This window comes from Taudactylus pleione, unplaced genomic scaffold (genome assembly GCF_031769625.1).
Source record: "Taudactylus pleione unplaced genomic scaffold, aTauple2 ptg000008l, whole genome shotgun sequence".
In the NCBI taxonomy this organism is placed as follows: Eukaryota; Metazoa; Chordata; class Amphibia; order Anura; family Myobatrachidae; genus Taudactylus; species Taudactylus pleione.
This window is the reverse complement of record NW_028284411.1, coordinates 6,478,018-6,502,957: the sequence shown is the minus strand read 5'-3', so window position 1 is coordinate 6,502,957 and position 24,940 is coordinate 6,478,018.

Sequence of the window (24,940 nt, the reverse complement as noted above, 5' to 3'; positions counted from 1 at the left end):
AACGTCTAGTTTCATAGATAAATTTCAGATTCCCTGTTCGTCTCTCAACCATGCCATCTCTCTGACCTCTATAGACGGACGCCCTCTAACTAACGGGATATTCACCAAGGAGACTCAACCAGTATTGGTCCGAATTCGGGCACTTCATTCTGAGTCCTTAAAATTCCTGGTGATATCAGAGGCCTCTCAAGAAATTGTTCTTGGTCTACCCTGGTTGCGTCAACATAATCCCAGGATTGATTGGAGTTCTATGTAGATTCTGTCATGGGGTATGGACTGTCAGAAATCCTGTCTTCCAAAAATTCGACCTGTAAGAAAGACAGTTCCATTAGTTTCTTCTGCCATTCCCAAGGAATATCAGATGTTCGCCGACGTGTTCTCTGAGCAGCAAGCAAATACCTTACCTCCTCAGAGGGAATGGGACTGTCCAATTGAATTGTTACCTGATAAGACACCACCTCGTGGTCCTACCTATCCACTGTCCTTGCCTGAGACTCAAGCCATGACCGAGTACATCCGGGACAACCTGGCAAAGGGGTTCATTCGCCCCTCTACCCAACCTGCCGGAGCTGGGGTTTTCTTCGTTGGCAAGAAGGACGGTGGTCTAAGACCATGTATCGATTATCGAGGCCTTAATGACATTACTGTAAAGAATCGATACCCACTTCCCCTGATTACTGAGTTGTTTGATAGGGTCAAGGGCTCTGTCATTTTTTCTAAATTAGATCTGAGAGGGGCTTACAACCTCATTCGTATCCGAGCTGGCAATGAATGGAAGACCGCTTTTAATACCAGAGATGGACATTTCGAATATTTAGTAATGCCTTTTGGATTGTGCAACACCCCTGCTGTCTTTCAGAGTTTCGTTAATGAGATTTTCCGGGATCTGTTATATGTTTCGGTTGTTGTCTATCTGGATGACATACTGATTTTTTCACCCTCCGTGGCTAAACATCAAGAACATGTTAAAGAAGTTTTGACCAGTTTGAGAGAAAACCATCTTTACTGCAAACTGGAGAAGTGCGTCTTTGGTGTGCCCAGTGTACCTTTTCTCGGCTACGTTATTTCTGGCTCCAGTTTGGATATGGACCCCAAGAAGGTACAAGCAATTCTGGATTGGACCCGATATCAGACACTGAAAGCCATCCAGAGATTGTTGGGCTTCGCCAATTATTATAGACGCTTCATCAAGGGATTTTCTACATTGCTGGCTTCCATTACAGCCTTGACCCGCAAAGGTGCTAATCCTTCCCAATGGACACCTGAGGCAGAGTCTGCCTTTCATCTTCTAAAATAGGCCTTTATCACAGCACCAGTTCTTCGACAACCAGATCTAGACAGGCCTTTTTTGTTGGAAGTAGACGCATCATCTGAAGCTGTGGGAGCAGTCTTGTCTCAACGTTATGAGGACAACCGAGTCCATCCTTGTGGGTTCTTTTCTAAAATATTCTCACCTGCTGAAAGGAACTACGCCATAGGTGAGCAAGAGCTACTAACTGTTAAGTTGGTGATGAAGGAATGGAGATATTTACTAGAAGGTGCTAAGTTCCCATTTACTGTATTTACGGACCATAGAAATCTCCTATTTCTCAAAAACCTTCAATGTGTGAGTCCTCGTTTAGCCCGCTGGGCAATATTCTTTGCCAGGTTTCAGTTCACCCTGACCTTCCAGTCTGGAGCACTTAATCAGAAGGCTGATGCCCTATCAAGATCTCTCCTCTGTGATGATCAATCTGAAAATCAAAGCAATACCCCGGAATTAAGGAAGCGGCTTCTCACTTGGGCACATTCCTCTCGCTTCGCAGGGCACTCAGGCACTCGGAAGACCTTGGAGTTCCTGAAAAGACACTATTGGTGGCCTTCTATGAAGGCAGATATAATGGAGTTCATCTCTCCCTGCTCCTCCTGTGCCCAGCATAAATCATCACGACAAGCTCCAGCTGGGGAATTGCTTCCACTACCTACTCCATCACGTCCATGGACGCATCTCTCCATGGATTTCATCACAGACCTGCCAGTCTCTCAAGGCTTCAACACTATCTGGATTGTAATAGACCGATTCTCTAAGATTGTCCACTATATACCGTTGAAGAAGTTACCTTCTGCCCCTGACCTGGCACAGTTGTTTGTCCAACACATATTTCGTCTACATGGCCTTCCTGCTGAAATTGTCTCTGACCATGGTGTGCAGTTTACTGCAAAATTCTGGAGGGCTTTGTGTTCTGTTCTTCAAGTGAAGTTAAACTTTTCCACGGCCTACCATCCGCAAAGCAACGGCTCCACCGAGAGAGTTAATCAAGATCTAGAGACTTTCTTAAGAATTTTTATGTCATCTTCCCAGGACAATTGGGCTGCCTTGCTGCCGTGGGCCGAGTTTGCACACAATGCTTCCTACCACTCGTCAACTAACCAAACGCCATTTCAGGTTGTTTATGGCCTTCATCCTCGTGTTCCCGAATTCCGAAGCCTGCCTGTTTTTGATGTTCCGGCCGTAGAGGACACGGTGCGGAATTTTGCTGCCATCTGGACTCAAGTACGGTCTGATCTGTTGAAGGCATCCTCTCGCTATAAGACCCAGGCCGATAAGAAGCGTAGAATAGTTCCACGCATGCAAGTAGGAAACCAGGTCTGGTTGTCTACCCGGAACCTTCGTCTAAGAGTTCCTTCAATGAAATTTGCACCCCGCTTCATCGGTTCCTTCACCATAACAGAAGTCATTAATCCAGTGGTTTACCGTATACAGTTACTCCCATACCTAAAAATTCCTAATTCCTTCCATGTTTCCTTATTAAAGCCCCTGGTCCTGAATAAGTTCCATAATGCTCTGCCTGCTTCTCCTCGAATCCAGACGGAGAGAGGAGTTGAGTTTGAAGTCGCCCAGGTCTTGGACTCTCGTCTGCGCAGAGGTCATCTACAGTATTTGCTGGACTGGAAAGGTTACGGACCAGAGGAACATTGCTGGACCGATGCTCGTGATGTGCACGCTCCCACGCTCATCAGGAGATTTCATTCTGCCCATCCGGAGAAGCCTGGTGAGTGTCCTGAGGCCACCCCAAAAGGGGTGGTACTGTCACGGCCAGGGTATTTCAGCATGGCGCTAGGCGGGTGTTACCTGTGAGGTCGTTGTGGCGCGGGCTGTCTGGTGGCGGAGCTGGTGTCTGGCGGGGGGCTTTGGCTGCGCGCGTTGTTGTGCAGACCTGTTGTCACTCTGCGCTGGTAAGGCCGGGTGGCGTCTCCGTTCCGTTTGGCATGGGTGCCGCCATCTTGCCTTCTGGCCATGTGATGCGGCTGGCCAATCCTGGTGAGTCACATGTTCCCTCCGGCCATCCTGCATCACTACCTGCATACCTGGTTGATTATTTTCAGTCTCACTACCTGCACACCTGGACAGCTCTAATTGTTTCTACTTGGACATTAACCCATTACTCCCACCACAAAACTCCTGGGCACATTTATATATTCCTGGACTTTTATTTACTGCCATATTTTATGTCTTCTCAAGCAATTATTAAAAAACTTAGTTTTTTATTCAAATCCGCTTCTGTGATCGCTCCTGCTACCACCCCGGGTCCACAAACAACCCAGAACATAACAGCAAATCCCGACAGCAGGATTGTATTGTTTTGCCTTGGGTAGAGATCCAAGGCAGACAGGGAGATCCAAGCTGTGGCTCGGATCACCTTGGATCCCTGAAGTTCTGGCGTGTTCGGATTCCAAGGATTCCGAACCGCTCATCTTTAGTTTGGATAAGAAACATTTAATACTTTGGTGGCTGTGTATTTACAAAATACCCTGGTTATGGTCCCACCCATTACGTTCTTCGTGGCAGCCAAGAAAAAAAATGTATGGTCATTTAAAAAAAACATAAAACAAATAAGGCATAATAACAGAACTTTGGAGAAAGCCATGGAAAATGCATTATTTATCATTGTAAGCATAGTAGGTGGCCTAAGTGCCATCTGCCATCAATTTACATGATACAGTTTCCACTGGAGCAATTATGGTCGATCTAGCATATTTCCACTATAATCCGTCAAAACCTCAATGTTTGACTGAATGTCCCTTAAGTCTAAAGGAAACACACAGTAATGATGTATAGGGACATGTTAACAAATCCTGTCAGTCAAACCAACAAGCCAAGTTCCCAAGATGATCCTGTCCTCATTTTCTGCAACTTCCAACATGGTCACTGCAAGGGGAAATAAGGAGACAAGGGGCCCGATTCAGCGAGCAGCGCAAGTGAGAGAGCACACGATGAGAGCCGATGTTTGCGATCTGCGTATGCATTGAGCGTGCATGAACAGGCTGCTGAGTACGGTAAGGGCTTTCTCAGAGTACGCAGGGAGCCCGCAGAGACCTTCGATGTTGATTGACAGGAACTGCTGTTTGTGGGTGGTGCATGGGTGGTGGTCGGCCGAACGCTGGCGTTACAGGGGCGTGCATAAATTAACATCGGCGGCGCCGTACACAGCCAGGTGTCTCCCTGTGCGCAGGAATCCCTCAAGTCCTGCGGCAGGGTCAGGTCTACCCTTATCTTACACGCAGCTTCGATGGCACTCGATGTTCCCAGTGTTTATGCTGTCATCACGGCATAGGTGGGCGGCTTTATGTTTTGCTGGGTGTGCAGGAGGAAAGAGTTGGGAGGGCTAGTGGTGCATCATCCTTTAATTTGGATCCAGGATGCCCATCTTTTTCGTAGGGAAGGGATACATCTCACTGAGGAGGGTAATTTTTTGTTTCTGGAAGGCATATTTGCGGTGTTAAGGTGTTTAGTTAGTCAGTATGGTGGCAGGGTGGTTCTTTACTGAGAACCGCCGCGGCGGGAAAGACCGGCAATATTGAAGCGTCCATCTTGCGGCTGTAATAACGGTGCGCACCCCTTCAATGCACTGATTAGACTGATTTCACCCTATTGGGGTCAGTGGCACCTCTCGACCGAGCAGGATGAATGGTGCATTGGCATGGGTGTTGGGGCCGCATCACTTGCTCTGAAAGGCATAGTTGGCCCTTGCAAGTTTTAAGATCACACCTACCCTTGTCTGGGATAGTTGTCCCTCGTGAGTTGTGATATCCTTTTGGCCTAAGACAAGTGGACGCTGTTTTTTTGCCGATCTTTCTCCTGCCATCATACCCACCATTGTAACTAAATAAAGCTGACCAGTTATTTTTAAACGGCATAATTTGGTCTTGTGTGTTTATTTTAGTTATATTTAGTTTAAGTTTATGGGTCACATCTATCATCTGACGATAGAAAGTTTATCCTACGGAGATGCCTCTACAGTATATGCAGAATACACACAGTGCAAAATTCTACCACTCACACAAACAGGAAAAGGAATAAATTATAACACGTGGATTTGTGAGAACAATCTCCAAATACATTAATACGATGAGGAAACACAACACGGAGCTGTTTATCGCAACAGGTATCGTGTATAGCAACTGCAACACACACAGGCCCTGCGAGCTTTCTGCCACAAACAGAGGGGGAGATGTATCAATGCCTTGGAAAGAGATAAACAAAAGTAGAGACGTTGCCCAGAGCAACCAGTCAGCTTCTTACTGTCATTTATCCAGTACAGTCTTTATAATTACATTTAGAAGCTGATTGGGTGCTGCGGGCAACTTCTCTACTTTATCTCTCTCCAAGGGCGAAATGTAATAATGTGCAAGTTTTTGTGCGAGTATGAACTCACACTTACTCGCTGCAAGTTCAGTGCAAGAATGTTCCATAAATCGCAGTAAGTAACAGGGTGCGAGTTTTAAGGTGCTGACTTAACTCGCATGTAACTCCACGTGAGATCTCTGACAGCGGAACCCAAGAAAATCTTGCAAACCGGAATGTGAGTTTCATTAATTCCAGTTATTAAGTTTTACACAAAGTGATCTATTGGTCTCCAGAAGTCACCTGAGTTGTACTTCACAGACCCTACATAAGTCCCATCTCTGCCAATTTGTCCTTTGCCAGCATCATATTGTACTTAAGGCTTAGGCTGGGTACACATCAGAATGGTGTGTTCCCGGCTGATCCGCTGGCCGACATAACGCACCGTGCGTACACACTGCACAATGCAGTGGTAAAAAGGTGCGATGCACCATGCCATGCAGCATTTAGCAGCATGGCATCATTCAGCGTGAACAGCGTTACCGCCACCCCGCTGAGATGATACAGTCCAGTGCTATAATCTGTTCAAGCTCTGTATGTGATTGTTCCCCAGATTCCTTTCCAAAAGGGATAACTGAAAAAGGTGACCAAATGGTATCATATAGGGTGGGTGAGTAATCTTCCGTTAACTCAGTGCCCCATCTTTATAAATATACACACGAGCATGAAGGTCCCCAAATGACAGTCAAAAATCTTCGGTATGCACTTCAGAATATTGAACTTATCCACTCATTATGCCATAAATTGGGACATAAATATGCAATGTGGAATGGGTAGTTAATATTATGTACTCACTAATAGAAGACTTACACAGACTTGCTCTCGACCGCTCGTCAGCGGGAGTGCAAGCAAATTCTGGATCCGCTGTGCAGTCCGGTAAAGCCGCTAATGGACACAGTCTGATTAGGGTGCAGACAAGTTCTGTATCCACTGTGCAGTCCAATATAGCCACTGATGGACACGGTGAGTAGGAGGATGGTGACTGCTGTCTTTAGTGGTCTGACACCGAGCAATACATTCAGTGTTAAGTTACCTCCATCCTGGCTGAAATGAAAGTGCAAATACAGGTTAATCTGTGAGAGGGGTAATCTGGGGGGCTTGCGCTGATCAGATTCTCCGTCCTTGACGTGTTTCTCCAGGAATGGCAACCGCGGTGATTGTGATTACCACAAAATGGGTGGGATGTACTAAAGGAAATGCATTTCCATATGTACTAAACCCTGCCCACCCTTTTTTCGGCGCTCAGGGTAACCCCATCACCCGACGCTTCGCCGCCACCTCACCGCCCCCGCCATCGCCCCGCTGGCCCCCACTCACCTGCTGTCCATGGTTGCCGGCCCGCGCTCCTTCTGGGTCCTCCGCCTCGCCTCAGAGCTGTCCTTTGCGATACTAATCGCATATGTTAGTACATATGTGTTTAGTAAGGTTGCGGTGACTGGCGGAATGGTCACTGCAACCTTAGGACATCCCGCCAAATGTAACTACAATATCCTGATGAGTGTGAGGAACCGTAGCAAGGAAAAATGCCATTATCAAATGTATACAATGTCCACTTTTCTTCTTCTTGGTGTCCTCAACTGCACAACAGAATAGGGCTTCTGGACAGGCTGCTAAAAGCTGACGCCCTGAGTGTGATGGCAATGAGGCTGGTGAGTACAGAACATGGGCGTAACTATAGTGGGTGCAAGGGGTGACATTGCTAAGGAGCCCAGAGGCTTCGGGGGCCTGAACCAAGGTTATGAGGTTGCATGCCATTTGTACAGGGCACTAGAACACGAATGGCCCATTGTATTGACATGCGCCCATACTTGCCGACAATCAGCTCCAGCCTTCCCGGGAGGGAGCTGATTGTCGGCTAATAGTGGGGGGCGGGGCCGGCAATTGGGGGTGGAGCGGGCATTTTGTGTCACACTGGGGGCGGAGCCAGGGGCTGAGCAGCACGATCGCGTCATCGTGACTCCGGCCCCTCTTCACAATGCCGTGATTTTCGGCATTGTGAAGCAGGGGGCGGGGCCACGATGACGCGATTCTGCGCGAATCGCGTCATCGGGCCCCCCGCTGCGGGTATTTCTGTTTTTTTCAGGGGGGAGGTGGGGAGGGTCGGAGACTTCCGGGAGGCTTGCCTGCCTTTCCGGGGGGCCGGGTGGCATCCGAAAATCGGGAGGCTCCCGGCCAAATCAGAAGGGTAGGCAAGCCTGCATGCGCCTCTTATGTTGGGTGCACACTAGACAATATTATGAACGATTTGGCTGATTCCGACACATTGGAGCGACAAGTCGTTCATATTGTCCAGTGCGTATGCACTATGTCACTGACGATGTGCACTCCCACTCATCATTGGTGGCCATGCTGCTGAACACCCCGCCGTCATTTTCGTTGCTGCCAGCATACACTCTTGTCGATACTGGCATCCCGCCGGGTCCCGTAGCTAGTGATATCGTCCTGGGTACACACATCGTTTATTGTGTACCCAGCATTAGAGATTAGTAAAGCTGATAGAGGGCAAACAGAAGGGGATGGGTACGGGATTCTGGTGCTTGGGATCCCGGCAGTCAAAATCTTGATGCCGGCATCTCAACTGGGTTAGGATACTGACACTTGTCTCTACCCTAACCCTCCCTGGTGCCTAAACCAAACCTTCTCCCCTAGTGCCTAAACCTAAGTTGGGGGAACTCCACACCATAAATGTAACCCTCCCCCTTAGTGCCTAACCCTAGCCCCTAAGCCTCCCCCTAACGCCAGTACTTTCCGGCAGTTGGGATTCTGACAGGTGTTGGGATTCCAGTGCCGGTATTCTAAGAGCCAGCATCCCCTGCGCCGGGACACTGAACGTATCCCAACAGATGCACTTATTAGCCTACAAAAGGAGCTTGCAGAATGCTAGCAGTTAGACTACCACCCCACAAACCTCATCACCAAGCAGTGCCCCAAGGCACAGAGTACACACGTGGTGGTGTGGCTAAAGGCCCAGGTAGGGGCAGAGGTAGCACAGACCCAGGGGCATTTTAAGAGAGGAGGGGGCCCGTGTGCAGCTTCCATTTGGGAACCCTCCTCTCTGATGGCGGCTCAGCGGCACTGAGCACTGTAGATCCTGGCTTCATGCCAGAATCTACAGTGCATGCGTGAGTCTCCGGGAAAATGACGCACGCGCCTACTTTCCCGGGGACATCTTTTCTGCGCATGTGCAGAACACTGGGAAAATGGCCACCACCATTTTCCCAATGAGTATTTGCTGCTCTACAGCGCCGGTCAGGCGCTGCGGAGCAGCACTTTGGGAATCGGCGGAGAGGTAAGTATAATTACCTATGGGTGCAGGGTGTGCGGTGTAGGTCCACCCTGCATCCATTATAGATACGCTACTGCACAGACCCATAGAAATAATTCTGTGTTTTTGCCTATGTTCCAATTTTCATTGCTCAGTAAATTTCGAAAGTAAAAAAAAAACAATTGTATATGCATTCTTTCAAAGTAAGATATTTCATATGTGTGTATTGAGGGGTTTAATTAGTGCTAATGGCCTTCTTCAGGGTGAAATAACATTTTACAGTAAAGTGGCACACTGAACTCGCCAGCCAGAAGCTGGTCTATGTATTAGCCAATTTATTTTCCTAGTTCCGTGCGAGTTACAGCTCGTATCCTATTACATTGTGCAAGTTGTAGGTTTTTAATGGGAAAACATCTGGATGCGACTTTGGCACAAGCAATAAACTCACTAACCATATAACAACCTTCTTAAATACAATGTAACTTAACTTCTAAAAATAAAGGCACAGACAACATTGTTGGCGTTTACATATTTTGTCAAATATATTTTTGACAAGTGATTAAATCTTAGACTATAAGTTAATACTAATAATGGTGACGGCACAAAAAGAACGCACAGGACAATAACAACCAAACACTCAAACAAACAAACATACACACACACACACACACACACACAAGCGAAGCATTGGTGATCAACTCTCCTTTACCTTCAACCACCGGTCCAGGTGGTATAGCCATTTCATGGCCAGGACAATTGGCTGTCGCCTTACTCCACTTTAATGAGAGTGTAAACACTAAGCCTAATTATTAACATAAACTTACTCCAAGTGTCGTTCTTTTCCGCCCAACCAAACAGCTCAAACAAAGATACACACACACAAGCCAAGCATTGCTGATCAACTCTCCTTTACCTTCAACCACCGGTCCAGGTGGTATAGCCATTTCATGTCCAGGACAATTGGCTGTCGCCTTACTCCACTTTAATGAGAGCGCACCCACTAAGCCTAAATATTAACATAAAGTAACTCCAAGTGTCGTTCTTTTCCGCCCAACCAAACAGCTCAAACAAAGAAAAACACAAGCCAAGCATTGCTGATCAACTCTCCTTTACCTTCAACCACCGGTCCAAGTGGTAGAGCCATTTCTCGTCCAGGACAATTGGCTGTCACCTTACTCCAGTTTAATGAGAGCGCACCCACTAAGCCTAAGTATTAACATAAAGTAACTCCAAGTGTCTTTCTTTTCCGCAACCACCAAACCAACCATCATACATTCAACAAACAAAAAATAAACAGAGGGAGGGTGGGAAAAACTTGAACAAAAAGGCAGATTTGCATACATCACTCCATTACATACTCTTAGACCACTCCCCATGAAACATTCATTGGCTGCATAATACCAACTAAACTTAAAGGGGCAATACCCAACACGTTATTAAACTGGCAACACTCAAAACACTTGTGGTTTTATGTCCCTCAAGTTTACATGTCATCCTTTGGGCTTACAAAGATGAAATGTGATTTCAGTGTGAGTTGCATGTTCTTGTAGCCAATTATTTGTGCAAGTCTGCAACTTAGACCTTTCATGCAAGGAATTTGCACCTTTTCAGAACTCACACCCTATTACATTTCACCCCAAGGCTTCATTCATCTCCCCCAGAGTCAGTAACAAAGTGTTGTAGCTTTTATCATGAAGCTTCTATCAGAGACTGCTGCTTCTCTGCAATATCTGCTGACTGAAAGATGAAAAAAAGGTCATAAAAATGCACTTTACAGGCAATTTGCTTCAAACCATTCTGGCTATATTTTACTAGAAGAGGACGATATGTTTTATAGGGAGCCGGCTTCTATATGGTCCTCAGCTATAAAGGCTGTGCATTGTCTTTGTAAAAATTCTACATTAGCCTCCTGATACATAGGAAAACATATTTATTTAAAGGGGATACGTTCACTATCCAGGCGCAGGAGATGTGAATTCCAAGCTGCCCTCCCAACCGCCGGAATCCCAAAGGTACATAGCGGGGTTAGGGGGAGGGTTAGGCATTAATGGGGTAAGGTTAGGGTTAGGTACTAGGGGGAGGGTTAGGGTTAGGCACTAGGGGGAGGGTTAGGATTAGGCACTATGGGGAGGGTTAAGCACTAAGGGGAGAGGCTTAGGCACTAAGGGGAGGTATAGGGTTAGGCACTAAGGGGAGAGGGTTAGGGTTAGGCACTAAGGGGAGAGGGTTAGGGTTAGGCACTAAGGGGAGAGGGTTAGGGTTTAGGTTTAGGCACTAAGTGGAGAGGGTTAGGGATAGGCACTAAGGGGAGAGGGTTAGGGTCAGGCACTAAGGGGAGAGGGTTAGGGTTTAGGTTTAGGCACTAAGGGGAGAGGGTTAGGCACTAAGGGGAGAAGGTTAGGGTTAGGCAATAAGGGGAGAGGGTTAGGGTTAGGCACTAAGGGGAGAGGTTTAGGGTTAGGCACTAAGGGGAGAGGGTTAGGGTTTAGGTTTAGGCACTAAGGGGAGAGGGTTAGGGTTTAGGTTTAGGCACTAAGGGGAGAGGGTTAGGGATAGGCACTAAGAGGAGGTTAGGGTTAGGCACTAAGGGGAGAGGGTTAGGGTTAGGCACTAAGGGGAGAGGGTTAGGGTTAAGGTTTAGGCACAAAGGGGAGAGGGTTAGGGTTTGGCACTAACGGGAGAGAGTTAGGGTTTGGCACTAAGGGGAGAGAGTTAGGGTTAGGCACTAAGGGGAGAGGGTTAGGGTTTAGGTTTAGGCACTAAGGGGAGACGGTTAGGGTGCGGGTAGAGGGAGGTTAGTGTTAGGTACTAAGCGGAGAGGGTTAGGGTTTGGCACTAAGGGGAGAGGGTTAGGGTTTGGCACTAAGGGAAGAGAGTTAGGGTTTGGCACTAAGGGGAGAGAGTTAGGGTTAGGCACTAAGGGGAGAGGGTTAGGGTATAGGTTTAGGCACTAAGGGGCGAGGGTTAGGGTGCGGGGAGAGGGAGGTTAGGGTTAGGCACTAAGGGGAGAGGGTAGGGTTAGGCATTTAGGGGAGGTTTAGGGTTAAGCACTAAGGGGAGAGGGTAGGGTTAGGCAGTAAGGGGAGAGGGTTAGGGTTTGGCACTAAAGGGAGACAGTTAGGGTTAGGCACTAAGGGGAGAGGGTTAGGGTGCGGGGAGAGGGAGGTTAGGGTTAGGCACTAAGGGGAGAGGGTTAGGGTGCGGGGAGGGGGAGGTTAGGGTTAGGCACTAAGGGGAGATGGTAGATTTAGGCACCGGGAAGGGAGGGTTAGGGGTAGTGAGAGGAGGAGGGTTAGGATACTGACCATCAAGTGTCAGTATCCTAACCCTGTTGGTATCCTAACCCGAGCGTCGGCATCCCGTACCCAACCCATTTAAAGTCCGCCTGTTGCACACACAACGTCTGAGTTGGGAGCAAAGGAACAAAGGGCCTGATTCAGAGACGTACGTTCATCCGATAATGAACGTACATCTGCGATGGTTAGGGGTCTGCACCTTTTCTGGATGGCTTCTGCGATCTCGCTCGCAGATCCCCCTCCCCAAGTAGGTTGATTTGGGTAACTTCTACATTTTATCTCCAAAGCTTGGTACATCTCCCCCTCTTACAGAAAGAAAGAGCCTGAGATATTTGCAAGAGTGTGTATGAAGAAATTCTATACATTGGCAATTGCTATACTATTAGCAGGGGACTTGTACAGCTGCGGTAGTAATTATAACAGTGCCTGGAACTGTATGTGATGTCCTTATAACCCCACACAATCCCTCTACATGCAGGCAGCGTACTGTTCATTGTTCACTTACAGTTTCATGGGAATTGGATGAACAGCAGGAATCTCTGTTTAATACATAATTCATAAGCACTCACACTTGTATGATCTTCTAAGAGGGGATTCTACATATAGAGACACATAGAGAGAACGAGATTAAAATAAATATAATCAATAAAAAAACGCACCATAGTTTCTCTAAATGAGACATAGTTTAAATTGGAGAGAACACTGAGGGCTTTATTTACTAAGCTGTGTTAGGAGATAAAGTGAACGGTGATTAGGTACCAGCCAATCAGCTTCTAACTGTCATGTCACAGGCTGTGTTTGAAAAATGTACAGTTAGGAGCTGATTGGCTGGCACCTTATCACTGTATTTTTTGACCTATTAAATACAATTTCTTATCCATGCATCATATCACGGCAATAAGATAGAAGAAGTAATCCTGCAGGGCAATTTATCAATGTTGTCTTGCAGGGACAGGGGCTCCAATAAGAGACGGTCGTTGTATAAACAAAAATAAAGTGATAATTTACACAATCACATTACTTTAATGAGCCCAGAGCTACTGGGCAGGAGTGACTATCTGGCCGTGCGCGTGCGAATAAAACTGCTGAGACCAACCAGAGAGAGACGGGGGTGTGGCCAAATTATTGGAGGTGTGGTCAAGGCCTGTAAAGAAACAAAAAAAACAATGAAAAATACTTTGCATTCCACCGTGAACCTGCGGCATGCGCTGCAGAGAACGGCATCTCTCCTCCTCCACAAATCGCACCTCGGATAATGCCGAACCCTTATGTGTGTGACACAGGATGACATTAGTTATTGGGGGATAAGCTTTTCGGAGCTCAATAAACTCGGCAACTTCACAGTCTCCATAGAAAAACCTATGGGGGCTTTCTTGCAATTGCAAATGAAGAGCCCTCAGCCAGGGGAGGTTTAAGAGAGGATGGGGCCCATTGACAGATTGCGTGCGGCAGAGCCGGATTTAGACCTCATGGGGCCCTAGGAAAGATACCAGTTTGGGGGCCCCCTTCCTCAAACAATCCATAGCCGTATGGACCTCATTCAGAGCCGGTCGCACAGAGCGTGCGGTCGGTCTGAATGAGGGGAGGACCTCTTGAATTTTCAAGACGTCCTCCTCTGCGGTGGTAAGGCTGTAGGTTAACACCCACAGCCTTACGACCGCCTAAGGTGATGGTCGCGATGGTCAAGACCATCGCGACCATCGGGGCTTACGACGAGACCCTAGGGTAGGGTCTCTCTTGTTGTAAGCCCCGGAGAGCTTTCGGCTAGTGATGTCAGTGGGGCCGCCCCCAAATGGTAGGCGTTCCCATGGGAACGCCCCTGTTTGGGCTGCCATCCCCCCGGCCCGCCTTCCAAATGGGGCGAGCTGTCAATCAACATCGACAGCTCGCCCCCTTTGGATCGAGACCCGCTACGACCGGCGCTGTCGGTCGTATCGGGTCTCACGCATGCGCACGACGGCGCCAGCGCCGTCGTGCGCATGCTCTGTGGGGGGCCATCGACCCGGTCCGAGCGCATCGGCGCTAACGACTGGGTCTGCATGACCCCCTATATGTGAGTTCCCGATTCATGCCCCTTACACATATATGTCATTGGGAATAATCCGTTTCCCCCATTATTCTCTTAGATATATATATATTATATATATATATATATATATATATATATATATGACTGTGAATTACACAGGTTTTAATTTCTTGCACTCAGCTCATCAGGGTAATACCCTCCCTGCCTGGCCTTGCTGGGTGCAGCACTGCTGCTGACTGCTGCTGATTGCTGACCTGCCAGTCTATGATGCTCCTGCTGATGCTGATCCTGTTGATTCTACTCTATGGAAATTTGGGCACAAGTTCATGTTACTTTCCTCAAGACCTCTCAGCGTTATAAAAAAGCGGCAGACAGGAAACATAGGACTGTTCCCAAGATGCAGACAGGGGATCAGGTCTGGCTTTCCACCCACAACTTACGCCTCAAGGGTCCGTCCATGAAATTTGCACCCCGGTTCATCAGACCATTCTCCATCATTGAGGTAACTAATCCTGTGGCCTACCAACTAAAACTCCCTACCTACCTCAAGATACCTAATTAATTTCACATTTCCCTACTGAAACCCCTTGTTCTCAATAAATTCCTCGAAGTTCTACCATCTCCTCCTAAAGTCCTCACTGAGAAGGGGGTAGAAAATCGAAGTGAAACAAGTCCTGGACTCTTGCTTTCATTATGGACATTTACAGTACCTGTTGGACTGGAAGGGTTACGGCCCAGAAGAACGTTGTTGGATTAAAGCAGGCGATGTTCACGCTCCTGGCCTCATTCACAAGTTCCACGCCTCAAACCCAGAGAAGCCTGGGAAGTGCCCGGAGGTCACTCATAACGGAGGGGTACTGTAACGACCAGAGTTGTTGTGCCTGGTGAGTCGCGGTCTCTGCCTGTGCGGGTGCTTTTGGCGCGGTTCTACCGGAGGGGATGCTGGTGTCTGGAGGTTAGCGCGAGGTGCGCGTGGATGTCTGAGGGGTACAAACCATGTGGTGACAGGTAAGACTGGCAGCGCTGCTACGCTGGGGATTGCTGGGTGCCGCCATCTTGGTTTTGAACATGTGAGCTGAATGGGCCAATCAGGTTGGAGCATCTTGTGTTTACTCTCAGCAACCTGTCATGCACTTTCCCATGGTACTTAAGGGTGTTCAGCACGCCCTCTACTTGCCAGTGCAATATATACACAGCGCAATCTGTGTGAGCGTTCTCTGTGCTCCTTAGCTAGATGTGCTATTTGCAGTCCCAGCAGTGCTCAATCTCCTGCTCTGTCTCCATCACAGGCTGTTCCCAGATACCCGCATCTACCCTGCTATACCGCGTTACTCACCCCACAGTTTGTGTACCCTCCAGCATTCCAGACTCAGAACCCACTCCAGTACCTCAGACCTCTGTTCCTCAGTCACACCTCCATTGGATTTGTGTTTTCTCTGCCTAACACCTGTTTTCAGCGTCACTAATTGGACTTGTTTTCCGCAACATATCACTTGGATTTGTTTGTTTCTGCCACAATTTCACGAATTCCATTATTCCCATTAAACCTGCTGCATTTCAGTATTGCAAACCTGTTCCGGTTTTATCTCCTGCATCCACCCCGGGTTCAAAAATTAATCCAAACCTGACAACACAGGGGAAACTTACAGAAAGTAATGCTGGTTTTCCACAGACACTGCTCAATAAATGTTATGCCCCTAAGAAACAATCTGAGTGTTAGTATCTTAAAGGCTCATAAAAAACTAAACTTGTAAAGTTCAGTTATGAACATTACAGGTGGCTGACGACACTTTAAGACCGTGTCCTAATAAAATTTGATGCAGGCCAAAAAACCGAAATTGCAGTCATTAGAGTTTCTGTGACATCACCAGTCCGGCCGCTATGTATGATGGCGTTATGAATCACTCTCTGCCTGCTTCGTGTGCAATGTGCCTCACTCCTAACGTGTGAAAGAAGGGTGGTGGACATATGTAGTATAAGTGCTCCAGTTATTTCATGTACTGTATGCTAGTCAGATTAGTAATACACACAATTTTATATATAATAAAGCCCTATACTGGCTTTACTTAGTCCTTTAATATAGCCATTTAAATCATAGTAAAACAGTGCTCTGGGAGCAGCCCCTCTCTGCACGGAATAGACGATGAAGGAGTCTACCAATACCCCTCCCCACACCACCACCACTGCTGCAGGACACTGCGGCCCATGAGTGGTACGGAAGGACATAGGCCATAAAGCATACCTGCCGACATTCTGGCTGCTCCTTCCAGGAGTGAGCAGCCAGATCGGCAGGACTGGGTGGGCGTGGCCGAGACAAGGGGGAGTGGCTGGTCGGGTGACATCACTTGTGGGCGTGGTGGGGGCGGAGTAACACGATCGCACCAGTTTGGCCCCGCCCCCGCTACACAATGCCGATAAAATAGGCATTGTGCAGCAGGGGGCGGGGCCAAAATGACGCGAATCACGTCACCGCCCCCCCCGCTGCGGGGGTTACAGGGGTTATAGCAGGGGGGATAGGAGGGGTGAGCAGCAGCCGGGAGAATTGCCTGCCTTCCCGGGAGGTCGGGAGCGGCACCCGATTTTCGGGAGGCTCCCGACCGAATCGGGAGGGTAGGCAAGTATGCCATAAAGTGGGACTGACCCACCAAAATCGGGCTGGTTGGGAGGTATGTGCTGTAGACAGTGATATCAATTGTACATATACAGTATTCATCTTAGGAGGAGAGAGAGTCTTTTCTGGCTGCCTAAAGCCTTTAGAGATATTTGATACAAGAGAGAGAAAGTCTGCACCTGTTATTTATGTTGTTTTAGAGATGTGTGCGGACCCCAGTATTTTGGTTTTGGTTCTAATTCATCGTTGGGGCTTGGTTTTATTTTTGCCAAAACCACCCTCACGTATTTTGGTTTTGGTTTTACAGTATATCCGTATTTTTGTTAAAAAATTTATAAAAACAGCTAAAATCACATAATTTGGACCTGCTTTTTGTTCCTACCGTACTATTAACCATAATAATATTAATTTCCAGTCATTTCTAGTCAATGTTGACCACCAATATGGTCTAAAGGCTGGCTAAACTAAGCAACAGCGGCACAAACACGAGGCAGTTTAAAAGACTATAGTACATCTATGAAACATTGCCACAGAGCATTGGCAGACAGGATGGCAGTTTAATAAAATATATGATCCCACAGAATGATTTCATTAATCAAGAACTAGATCAGAAGTCTAAGGGCAGTCCAGGGAAATGAAGGTGGAGTATGTTGTAGTGGAAGACACGTAAATAAAGAAAGGATTGATTACTCTAGTTAGTTAAGTTAATTGTTTGAATGCCAAAGAACATTTAAGATAAAAAGGACAATAATTTAAAAATATTACCAAATTATGGAGTTTATTTGGTATAATTCAGTAATATGAACTAGAGAAATTATTAACAGCAGGCAACAGGAATCCTTGCTAGCTTGTAGATCATGGATAAGATAAAAAAAATCTCTCTGATTGTGGATTATAATTAGGAGAAAAACATGGTATTATCCCATTATTAGGAAAGAATGGAGGGAGGGAGAGGGGGGGTAGAATGGGTAGCGAGTCAGCCTCCTAATATTTGTTAATGTAAGATAGGCTTATTTGGAGTTTGCAGCACTGCAGAGCAACATATTAATTTTCCTGATTTAGTGTTTAAACCCTTGTCAGGAATCTTTGACTATTAAGATTATATTATTTTGTTGTTAAAAATGTGTTGCAAATAGAAATGTATTAGAGCAATAACCAATAAAAATGTTTGTCTATGAAAAAAGACTGTCCCCAATGCCTTCCCAAAATACTGCCCATAATAAAAAGAAATGTGCAGCAAAATGGAATAATCCTTGGAATGTTCTCACCCAGCCTTATGTTGTGTATTAAAAAGCATATGCAGAGTTTAACAAAGCAAGCACTTCAGTGATAGGGATTACCACTTTTGTAGCTAAAGTGGTTAGTTTGATTAGGCCCCCACAAAACACTCTACAACGGGGCTTAAGGTAGCAAAGAGCGTTGTGAATGGTTTCTACAGTTGCAAGATAACATCATTATCATTGTCATCATCAATGTTAACATCATCATACAACAATATTAACTCATCTCCGCTGGAATCCACCATCACAGAAGTCTCTGTACTTTGACATAATTGGCAAGAAATTCTTTTTCATAGAATTTGTAATTAATTTTTATGAAAATAATCTTTTCCACATTTTGAGATGTAGCCTCCTATGTCGATCACTCACAAGGTTCCTAGCTTTGCTGAGTACACACTGGAGGGTTTGCAGCTTCAGTACACCATAGCGAGTTTAAATAAGAGCCTCCAAATAGCCTTTTTTTTCTTCCCAGTAGACAAAGGGACTGACCCACATGTCTATTTTTAAATGGTCATTAAAAATAATCCAGCACCATTATATGGATGGTTACTGTATCAGATAATGTAACGGTAGAGGTGTCACTAATTTTGGGCAATTATTTTAGACCTGACCAGATGTCAAAATGTCGTGTCACTCTGGTGTGCTGAGTTGACTTATCCTCATTACCAGTGGGTTTTTAGAGAAAGTAAATTTTTTTCTTTGCAGCAGCAGGTGAACACATTGTCGTGTCATGTGCCACTTGAGCTGGCAACTTGTTCACAAGGAGCTTTAAGATCTGTGTCAGTTGGCAAGAAAGACATGGTGTACGACTTTAGCCTAGGAACAAGCATGGTCACCAAAATGTAGTGATCCAACTGCAAGATGTTAACTGCCCTTTGATCCTGGCAAAGATAATAAAGAACTTGATCTGCAAGTCAACATACTTTGCAGAATTGCTTAATTTCATCAAATACTTCAGGTCTCAAGCTGCTTTTCTAGTAGTCTAATTAAGGGAATCACCTGACTCAAGCTGGCAGTGTCTGAACTCACTTCATGTGTTACTACTTTGAATGGCTTAAGGACCTTGCAGAACACAGAAATTCTACACGTGCCTGTCATTTTTGAAAAATTTGTGTACCACCAAGTTGATTGTGTGTGCAAAACATATGATGTGCTCTAATTACGCAGTTATAATGTTCTCACAATATTTGTTGCATTATCAGAAATCACAAATCCTGAGGAGAGTCCTAGATGGGGTAAGTAGTTTTGCTATTCCATCCATTCAGAGGGTAGTCTGCCTGTGAATTGTTACGTTCTGGGTTATTTGTGGACCCGAGGTGGTAGCAGGAGCGATCACAGAAGCAGATTTGTAAATAAAACTAGGATTTTTAATAAGTGCTCGAGTAGACATATAATGTGGCAGTAAATAAAAGTCCAGGAAAATATAAATGTGCACAAGAGTTCTGTGGTGGGAGCAAAAGGGTTAATGTCCAGGTAGAAACAATTAGAGCAGTCCAGGTGTGCAGGTAGTGAAACTGAAAATAAACAAGCCAGGTTTGCAGATAGTGAACTGAAGTGCAGGATGTCAGCAGGCTCAGGCACTCAGGTATGGGCAAGGGTGATGGAGGTAACGGGGTAGTCCAGTGGGAACTAGGAGCTGACAGGAAGACTGGCAGACAGCGGATTCACCGGAACAGGATAAGCACAGAGAACTCCCTCTCAGCTAGGCTGAGATACACGTTGCACTGGCAAAGAAGGAAGGCACTGACCCTTCCCAAATACCCCATGCCATGCTGTTACTGGCCGGAGGGAACATGTGACTCACCAGGATTGGCCAGCCGCATCACATGGTCAGAAGGCAAGATGGCAGCGCCCATGCCAAATGGAATGGAGACGCCGCCAGGCCTTACCAGCGCAGAGTGACAACAGGCCCGCACAACAACGCGCGCAGCCAAAGCCCCCCGCCAGACACCAGCTCCGCCACCAGACAGCCCGCGCCACAATGACCTCACAGGTAACACTCGCCTAGCGCCATGCTGAAATACCCTGGCCGTGATAGTACCCCCTCCTTTTGGGGTGGCCTCAGGACACTCACCAGGCTTCTCAGGATGGGCAGAATGGAATCTCCTGATGAGTGTGGGAGCGTGGACATCACGAGCATCGGTCCAGCAATGTTCCTCTGGACCGTAACCTTTCCAGTCCAGCAAATACTGTAGATGACCTCTGCGTAGACGAGAGTCCAAGATCTGGGCGACCTCAAACTCAACTCCTCTCTCCGTCTGGACTCGAGGAGAAGCAGGTAGAGCACTATGGAATTTATTCAGGACCAGGGGCTTCAATAAGGAAATATGGAAGGAATTAGGGATTTTTAGGTATGGGGGTAACTGTAGATGATAAGCCACTGTTATGGAGAAGGGACCGATGAAACGTGGTGCAAATTTCATAGAAGGAACCCTCAGACGAAGATTCCGGGTGGATAACCAGACCTGGCTTCCAACTTGCATGCGTGGAACTATTCTACGCTTCTTATCGGCCTGGGTCTTATAGCGAGAGGATGCCTTCGACAAATCAGACCATACTTGAGTCCAGATGGCAGCAAAATTCTGCACCGTGTCCTCCACGGCCGGAACATCGAAAACAGGCAGGCTTCGGAATTCGGGAACACGAGGATGAAGGCCATATACAACCTGAAATGGCGTTTGGTTAGTTGACGAGTGGTAGGAAGCATTATGTGCAAACTCAGCCCACGGCAGCAAGGCAGCCCAATTGTCCTGGGAAGATGACATAAAAATTCTTAAGAAAGTCTCTAGATCTTGATTTACTCTCTCGGTGGAGCCGTTGCTTTGCGGATGGTAGGCCGTGGAAAAGTTTAACTTCACTTGAAGAACAGAACACAAAGCCCTCAAGAATTTTGCAGTAAACTGCACACCACGGTCAGAGACAATTTCAGCAGGAAGGCCGTGTAGACGAAATATGTGTTGGACAAACAACTGTGCAAGGTCAGGGGCAGAAGGTAACTTCTTCAACGGTATATAGTGGACCATCTTAGAAAATCGGTGTATTACAACCCAGATAGTGTTGAAACCTTGAGAGACTGGCAGGTCTGTGACGAAATCCATGGAGAGATGCGTCCATGGACGTGATGGAGTAGGTAATGGAAGCAATTCCCCAGCTGGAGCTTGTCGTGATGATTTATGCTGGGCACAGGAGGAGCAGGAAGAGATAAACTCCATTATGTCTGCCTTCATAGAAGGCCACCAATAGTGTCTTTTCAGGAACTCCAAGGTCTTCCGAGTGCCTGAGTACCCTGCGAAGCGAGAGGAATGTGCCCAAGTGAGAAGCTGCTTCCTTAATTCCGGGGCCACAAATGATTTTCCCGTAGGAGGCTGAAGTTGTAATGCGGCGAAAACTCTTGATTCCAAGACAGGGGTATTGCTTTGATTTTCAGATTGATCATCACAGAGGAGAGATCTCGATAGGGCACCAGCCTTCTGATTAAGTGCTCCAGACCGAAAGGTCAGGGTGAACTGAAACCGGGGAAAAAATGTTGCCCAGCGGGCCAACCGAGGACTCACACATTGGAGGTTTTTGAGAAATAGGAGATTTCTATGGTCCGTAAATACAGTAAATGGAAACTTGGCGCCTTCTAGCAAATATCTCCATTCTTTCAACGCCAACTTTACAGCTAGTAGTTCTTGCTCACCTATGGCGTAGTTCCTTTCGGCAGGTGAGAATTTTTTAGAAAAGAACCCACACGGATGGACTCGGTTGTCCTCATAACGTTGAGACAAGACTGCTCCCACAGCTTCAGATGATGCATCTACTTCCAACAAAAAAGGCCTGTCCAGATCTGGTTGTCAAAGGACTGGTGCTGAGATGAAGGCCTGTTTTAGAAGATGAAAGGCAGACTCTGCCTCAGGTGACCATTGGGCAGGATTAGCACCTTTGCGGGTCAAGGCTGTAATGGGAGCCAGCAGTGTAGAAAATCACTTAATGAAGCGTCTATAATAATTGGCGAAGCCCAACAATCTCTGGATGGCCTTCACTGTCTGAGGTCGGGTCCAATCCAGAATTGCTTGTACCTTCTTGGGGTCCATTTCTAAACTGGAGCCAGATATTACATAGCCGAGAAAAGGTACACTGGGCACTCCAAAGACGCACTTCTCCAGTTTGCAGTAAAGGTGGTTTTCTCTCAAACGGGTCAGGACTTCCTTAACATGTTCTTGATGTTTAGCCACAGAGGGCGAAAAAATCAATATGTCATCCAAATAGTCAACAACTGAAACATATAACAGATCCCGGAAAATCTCATTAACGAAACTTTGAAAGGCAGCAGGGGCGTTACATAATCCAAAAGGCATTACTAAATACTCGAAATGTCCATCTCTGGTATTAAAAGCGGTCTTCCATTCATCGCCAGCTCGGATACGAATGAGGTTGTAAGCCCCTCTTAGATCTAATTTAGAAAAAATGACAGAGCCCTTGACCCTATCAAACAACTCAGTAATCAGGTGAAGAGGGTATCGATTTTTTACAGTAATGTCATTAAGGCCTCGATAATCGATACATGGTCTTAGAATACCGTCCTTCTTGCCAACAAAGAAAAACCCAGCTCCGGCAGGTGAAGTAGAGGGACGGATGAACCCCTTTGCCAGGTTGTCCCGGATGTACTCGGTCATGGCTTGAGTCTCAGGCAAGGACAGCGGATAGGTACGACCACGAGGTGGCATCTTATCAGGTATCAATTCAATTGGACAGTCCCATTCCCTATGAGGGGGTAAGATATTTGCTTGTTGTTCAGAGAAAACGTCGGCAAACATCTGATATTCCTTGGGAATGGCAGAAGAAACTAATGAAACTGTCTTTCTCACAGGTCGAATTTTTGGAAGACAGGATTTCTGACAGTCCATACCCCATGACAGAATCTGCATAGAACTCCAATCAATCCTGGGATTATGTTTACGTAACCAGGGTAGACCGAGAAAAATTTCTTGAGAGGCCTCTGATATCACCAGGAATTTTAAGGACTCAGAATGAAGTGCCCCAATTCGGACCAATACAGGTTGAGTCTCTTTGGTGACTATCCCGTTAGTCAGAGGGCGTCCGTCTATCAAGGTCAGAGAGATAGCATGGTTGAGAGACAAACAAGGTATCTGAAATTTATCAATGAAACTAGACGTTATGAAATTTCCAGCTGCTCCTGAGTCGATTAGAGCAGAAGCAAAGACAGGTTTGGGTTTAAGATCCAAGGCTAGGGTAATCGTGAAATCTTTAATTTTTGGAGACGGGTTCATAACTCCTAACTTGATGTCTCCAGGGTCAGTTAGGATTTGGCATTTCCCAGTTTACGGGGGCAGCAGATCAGCAGGTGACCAGATTCTCCGCAGTACAGACAGAGGTTCTTTTGCATTCTTCTCTGACGTTCTTCTTTGGAGAGGTGTGTATGATTCACCTGCATAGGCTCCTCTTCAGTGGGAGAAGGAATGGGACGGGTAGAAATGGAGGGGGTAAATGACCTTTGCCGGTCAGTTCTGTTTTTTTCAGCCTGACGTTCCCTGAAGCGTAGGTCAACCTTGATACACAACGAAATCATGTCGTTCAGAGTAGTAGGAAGCTCTCGAGTGACTAGATCATCCTTTAGTTGGTCTGACAACCCATGCCAGAAGACCGAGGTGAGGGCTTCCTCATTCCATTTGAGCTCTGATGCTAAAATTTGAAATTGCACGGCATATTGACTGACAGGACGGACCCCTTGTCTCAGTGTCATGATGTTTGATGATGCTGATACAGTACGCCCAGGTTCATCGAAAATCCTCCTGAAGGATGACACAAAGCCTGCATAATTATCCAGCAGTGGATCTGAGCGCTCCCAGAGTGGGGAAGCCCATTCCAAGGCTTGGCCGGATAACAGAGAGACTATATAAGCCACTTTAGTTCTTGCAGTTGGAAAGTTGTCAGGCTGCAGGGTAAAATGTATGTCACACTGATTTAGGAATCCTCGGCAGAGTTTAGAATTGCCGTCAAATTTATTTGGTAAAGGAAGACGTAAGCGGGGAGATGATCTGACTCCTGTATTCCCAGACGCTGATGCGGATGTAGTTGCTGGTACTTCAGGGGTAGAAAAGGAAGTTTGCAAACTATCCTGTCGCTTGGACATCTCTTGCAGAAATTTAGCCATCTGATGCTGCATGTTTTCCAGATTTTCTAATCGACCAGAAATGCACCTGAACAAATCCACTCCTGACTCCTGATCCGTGGCCGGCTTCATGGGGCCAGTGCAAACTGTTATGTTCTGGGTTATTTGTGGACCCGGGGTGGTAGCAGGAGCGATCACAGAAGCAGATTTGTAAATAAAACTAGGATTTTTAATAAGTGCTCGAGTAGACATATAATGTGGCAGTAAATAAAAGTCCAGGAAAATATAAATGTGCACAAGAGTTCTGTGGTGGGAGCAAAAGGGTTAATGTCCAGGTAGAAACAATTAGAGCAGTCCAGGTGTGCAGGTAGTGAAACTGAAAATAAACAAGCCAGGTTTGCAGATAGTGAACTGAAGTGCAGGATGTCAGCAGGCTCAGGCACTCAGGTATGGGCAAGGGTGATGGAGGTAGCGGGGTAGTCCAGTGGGAACTAGGAGCTGACAGGCAGACTGGCAGACAGCGGATTCACCTGAACAGGATAAGCACAGAGAACTCCCTCTCAGCTAGGCTGAGATACACGTTGCACTGGCAAAGAAGAAAGGCACTGACCCTTCCTAAATACCCCATGCCGTGCTGTTACTGGCCGGAGGGAACATGTGACTCACCAGGATTGGCCAG